This window comes from Mercenaria mercenaria, chromosome 11 (assembly GCF_021730395.1).
Source record: "Mercenaria mercenaria strain notata chromosome 11, MADL_Memer_1, whole genome shotgun sequence".
NCBI classification, from domain to species: Eukaryota; Metazoa; Mollusca; class Bivalvia; order Venerida; family Veneridae; genus Mercenaria; species Mercenaria mercenaria.
In genome coordinates, this window is record NC_069371.1 from 46,723,789 (window position 1) to 46,730,025 (window position 6,237).

Below are 6,237 nucleotides of genomic sequence, written 5' to 3' on the forward strand. Positions count from 1 at the left end.
ATGAACAGGCTTTGAAAGAAAGCATGGATGACCAGACTGCGTAAGATGCGCAGGTGGATCTATGTCTGTCACAACCTAGTGGTCAAACCTATGGTTTTCTCATGCACGGTCATATTCTATAGTAGTTTTTACAAGGGCTATAATTGTGTACTTTTAAACAAATACCTGTATAAGATAATACTATAGATATTACTTTTGATTTTGTCAGATACGTCAAATGTCTTCCAGTGAAATCGGTGCAGTGTTCAAATTGTACCTTACATTAAAAGTTTTTAGATATTCTTATGTCATGTCTTATGGATTCGACTAATTACACTTTACCTGTGCAGGTCACAGCACTTGCAACGTCTGCAAATCATGATTTCACATTAATAGTATGATTGGAAAAAGTTAATATTCTTTTACATGTCAGATGGGACAGAGTGCGTATCTTTATATTTTTGTAGATAATTATATATTTCTACATCCTTATGTATATTTTTTAATTAATTTCGGATTAATTATAATTCACACGATTTTTTTTGCATTGAAGGGTATTTCCGTAACTGTGAAGATTATAAATTGAAATTCCCACTGTATTATATCTTATAAATGAATACTATGTGTGCACTTGACAGTAATGTATGTGTATGTCTGCACAATGTTTATATGTCTTGTAACTTCACAATAATTTTTCACATGTGACTTTCTATTTATCTTCACGTACATGTACTGGTGCTCTAGTTGTATTGGTCTAAATGTTCAATGTTTGCACTATTTATATACAATAATGAAATCCTATATATAATCTTAAATGTTTGTCAGCATCATGTTTCATTCATATTCTAATGTGCTGTAAAATACATACATTTGAACCTGCTATTGTGGCCACCTGTGCTATGCAGCCACTTGCCTTAAGCGACCAGTCAGCTGCCTTTCAGAAATAACATTTTTTGTTAAAATTCCACCTGACTGAAACGGCCACATTGTGGCACTACCTGGGCTGATTTCTTAATACAGTCTTGGCAGTACAAACTGACTGGCTCACATTTGTTTAGTTGTCTCAAAATAACATTTTACTGTCAAACCTGAAGTTGCTGTATATAATGACCATACTTAGAAATATAAAATCTGGCCTTTAGGTACAGGTTGTCATTATAAACAGGTTGAAACAAATTGAAACAGCTTAATTTGGAATTGAAAACTAGTGTTCTTTTAAGACAGGTGGTATCTGTTCACAGGTGGTCTTAATCAGAAGTTTGACTGTATTTTGTTAGAAATTTTGTTAGTGACCATTGGTAATTAACTTGTGAACAAAGTGTTCATTCATAGTTTGAAAATAATATTTGAGCCGCGCCATGAGAAAACCAACATAGCGGCTTTGCGACCAGCATGGATCCAGAGCAGCCTGCGCATCCGCACAGTCTGGTCAGGATCCATGCTGTTCGCTAACAGTTTCTCTAATTGCAATAGACTTTGAAAGCAAACAGCATGGATCCTGACCAGACTGCGCGCAAGCGCAGGCTGGTCTGGATCCATGCTAGTCGCAAAGCCACTATGTTGGTTTTCTCATGGCGTGGCTCATTTCATTTTTAGGAAAACATCCGAGGTGTAACGGAAATCAACATTCAATATTGATTTTTACAAATACTTAACCAGAAAAGTCTTGGTTTCCACTATTTTGGTTATTATGTTCCCTTTCTAAGAAGAGAGGGTTTATTGTTTTGCTCATTTTTGGCTTATCAGTCGGTCATTTGACTATTTGGTTTCCTATCACTAACTAGAGAATGCTTGGTCTCACAATGGTCAAACTTCATAGAATGAAAGCCTTTGGTCTGTAGATATTCCTTACTGTTTTAGGGATTGGTAGGTCAAAGGTCATGATCACATTGACCTACAGATCAGAGAATACTTGGTCTCACTATGGTCAAATTTTATAGGATACTTGCCAGTGAACAATAGATGTCCCTCTTGGTTGGGGAATCAGAAGGTCAAATGTCAAGGTCAAAGAGACTTGAAGACTGAAAACGGTTTCGGCTGAATAACTAAAGCACACTTTTGCATACAGTTGTCAAACTTTATGTGATGATTGGCTGTGATTTCTATTGTTTTGGGGTTCAGTAGATTAAAAGTGAAGGTCACAGTGACCTCCAGACTCAATACTTGTTCCACTCAGTAACTATAGAATGCTTCAGCATAAATTTGTCAAAGTTTGTAAGATGGTTGCCTGCTGTTGGTAGATAACCCCAACTGTTTTTGGGATCAGTACGTCAAAGGTGAGGGTCAGAGTAACCTCGAGACGACTGCAGATGGTTTCTACTTTGAGAACACTTTTCACACTTCAAAAGGTGATTGCCTGTGTTCAGTACATGAATTCTAGATTTGGAGATCAGTTGGTCAAAGGTCAAAGTTACTGTGACCTTGAGACTGAGAACGGTTTCCACTGAATAACTAAAGAACGCATTTTGTTTATGGTCTATATGTCGGAGGTCAAGGTCACTTTGATCTCGGGACTCAAAAATGGGATAATCTGTCCATGGATCATACCGTAATACGTGTTTTACAAACAGCTCTTGTATCACAATGTCAGGCATACATTTTGCATTAAAATGTGTGTAAATAAAGGCATTCAAATTTTTCATCTGAACTGTGAATTAATACCTTTATTTATACATGTAATTAGTTACTTTGTACGTATTTACAGTTACTGTGTTCAGATATATGAAATATAAATAATAATAAATTAATTTTGTCAGAACTATGTGTTCTTTTCTTGAATTGTGTTGAAGCAGTGGCAACCTTGTAATTTGTTTTCCAACATGTTTTAAGACAGGGATTGCGAATGGTACAAAGGAGTGTGCCGGAGCATTGTAACCCAGAAATAAATGGTAGGAAATAGGTTTGCATCCTAGGTAGAACGTAAGCTGTTCCGGGGCCTCCGTGGCCGAGTGATTGGGGTCGTTGGTTTTTATCACTTGCCCTCGCCGGGGTAGGTTCGAAACTTTTCTTGCTGTGTAAAATTCTTCATGTTGGGAAGCCATTCAGCTGGCTTACCTAAGGTCTCTGGTTCTACTAAAGTAAGTGCCCACCCAAACCTGAAACATTGCGTGGAGGGGCATCTAGGGCTTCTCCAGCAAAAGCTAGAAAAAGTCGCTTTTTGATCTAATGGTGTTGGTTTGACTCTTAACACACAAAACTAACAAATAAATCCTGTTGTTCCAGACATTGCGGGTAAGGGGAAAATATTTTCAGATATGTAACAGGAGACGGTGGATCAGTAGCTGCAAAAATGCCAGTGTAACAGAACAAGTAAAAGACAGTTGTTGATGTTTAGACTGGAAGTAGATACAGTAAAACTAGACACAGTTTAGGCACAAAAGAAACCATAAAATGATAAAAACCATAGTTGCTCGTTTATGATAAAATCATTTTACAAGGGGCATCCATGGCCGTGCGGTTACGGTCACTGACTTCGAATCACTTGTCCCTCACCGATGTGGGTTCGAGCCTTACTCGGGGCGTTGAATTCTTCATGTGAGGAAGCCATCCAGCTGGCTTACGGAAGGTCGATGGTTCTACCTAGGTGTCCGCTCCTGATTAAATAATGCACAAAGTGGCAACTGGAGTCTTCCTCCACCATTAAAGCTGGAAAGTGACCTATAATTGTGTCGGTGCGACGTAAAACCCAACAAAAAAAGCCTTTTTACAATTTCTGTAAATATTGTATAAACATAGACGTAAGATCACTTTCACTTGAAATGTATGATCTTTATGATTATTATGATATCAGCGGTAACTAGGTTAGAATCGAGTTTTCACTATACATGAGTTAAAGACGCGGCACAAAATAGCTGTATTTTTTATGGTAGTTATACTGCATGGTTAGCACGAAAAAAGAGAGAAATAATAAGTATCTAGTTACAAATTGATAGTGACTTATATAAGGCCAAGACAATGTGTTTAATGTCTGGATATATTATTAAATTAATGTAATAGTATCATGCACAGTTCTTCTTGTATTACCTCACTTTGTATTTAGAGAGTAACATAGTTATATTTTATGATTTTAAAACTATGCCGAAAAGAGAATGACAGAAAATATTTGCAGATGAAGTTGCGAAAACACATTTTTTCAGGAAGGGCCTAAATAGTACGCCGGTCTTTTTATAGTATACTAGTGGCTGTATTATCAGAATGATTTGCACCAAGGTCACTAGGTTGTGGTGGGTCTTTAACCCACGATAATCAAGGACTAGTGAAAGTCCAATATTACAAACACGAGAAACACGAGAAAATACGCAATCTTGCATTAGGAGAAAAGCGTGCGTAAAATGAGTATCCACAGAGTACGTCATTATCATCTAAAAGCTTATTTTTAAATGCGGTTATATAAATAAAACTGAATTAATTTATGACTGCTTTATGTCAATGGTTTAAACTTACTTCTCTTTTCGTTATGACGTAAAAAAACCAACAACAACGTTTTAATCCTCAGCGCTGACTCGCTTCGGGCAATGCTGGACTTTTCGTCTTATATCCATTACAAACGATGCTGAATAATTTTGCAATCAACAACTATATGTAGCAAAACATTTGTTCAACAACTGTGTTCTTCTAAAGGCATTTTTACGTTTAAAAAAATGTGAAGTAGCTCATTGCAGTGTTGGAGCGGTCTTTTGCGCATGCCCGGAAGTGATTATCGATTGGAGCGCACGGCAAAACTACGCAAATTATTGCATGTTCGCGCGCATTAAATGTATAATATGTATGATATACTGACTAAAGGTTAGGGTTAGTATCACCATGGTTACAAAATATATACATTTAAAGTACTTTTAGTTCAAATTGCTTGAATCCGGTATATACCGGAGTCTGCATTTTATCACTGCGTCACTGACTTTTTTTGAAGATGACTGAAGTTGAATTTGACTAATAGTATATGAATATAACGATTTAGTGAAATTAAAACAAATTGTATAAACCTCGTGGAAAGGTACGTCAGCTAGCAGTGGACACTTTCACATTATATATCTTGTCCGTTCTATACTATCTTGTGTGCAATAAAAATATGTCGTGCGCATTAGAAGAAAAAACACAGAATGTAGGGATAACGCATGCTTTTTCGTGTTATAATATCTGCAGAATCCCGAGGGATTGGTTGGTACCCGAGCCCGGCAGAGCGAGGGTACCAACGATTCCCGAGGGATTCTGGAGTTGTTTTAACACGAAAAGAACAGCCGCTAACGCTATTCTAGCATAAATCGCGTAAAAGCCAAGTAAATAATTACATTGTCCCTCAACGTCATTAAATTTCCATGAAATGCGCGGTAAAGTATACGTTGTTTTTTCACGCTGACGTCATTTCCTTTTGAGTTATCCGTTTTCGGGCCGTAATATGTTTACGCTTTGCCACGGAACGCGCATATATAAAAAAGTGTTATAACAGCACGTGAGCGCGAGAATCTCTCTGTTAACACACGTTTTCTCTCCTGTTAAAACACCACCGAAAAGTGACAATCACAGCAGTTTTATGCCAGAATGTCATTTTCTGCATTCGCATTGTCGAAAAAGGTTGTTAAATTGTTTGGACCCGTTATGGCAATCGGCTATTTCCGTAAGATCACATATCCTCCATATGTGATTTCGGCATCCTTCGTTATAGCAGAAATTAATTTACATAATATTCGGAGAATGCCGAAATCGCGTACGGAGAATACGGAAACTAACGAAATTGTCGATTGTCATGACGGATCCACTACCTTAATCTTATAGGGTATGATAATATGCTTTCTAAAACGATACTGAATGTATAAATCCCGCACGATAACTCAAACGATAACATGTTTGATAATTATGATTTTTCTTTATTAAAACGTTTCAGTACGAACAAGAAATATCTTTAAAAATGATAGTCGGCGAATTGTAATAAGGAAAGAAGTTTATGAATTTTTCATCTAACATTAATCTTTCATCTAACATTTTTCAAATTGCAAAACCAAACACCGCACTTTAACAATTTAAATGGTTCTCTTTTAATTTTTCGCAATGGTTTCGTAGGGTTGCAATTTTGTTTCGTTTATCCTTAGACGAATAATTACAGCAGTAGCAGTAGTTTGATGAAGATTCATGAAGCGGTCCATGAGAAGAGGTCATTAAACGTGATTATATTTTAGCTAAATTGGTCCCTATCCCCATTTGTAACAAAAAGAATAGCAGGAGACCTTACGATATTGTTACACATCGAGTTTGATAAAAATC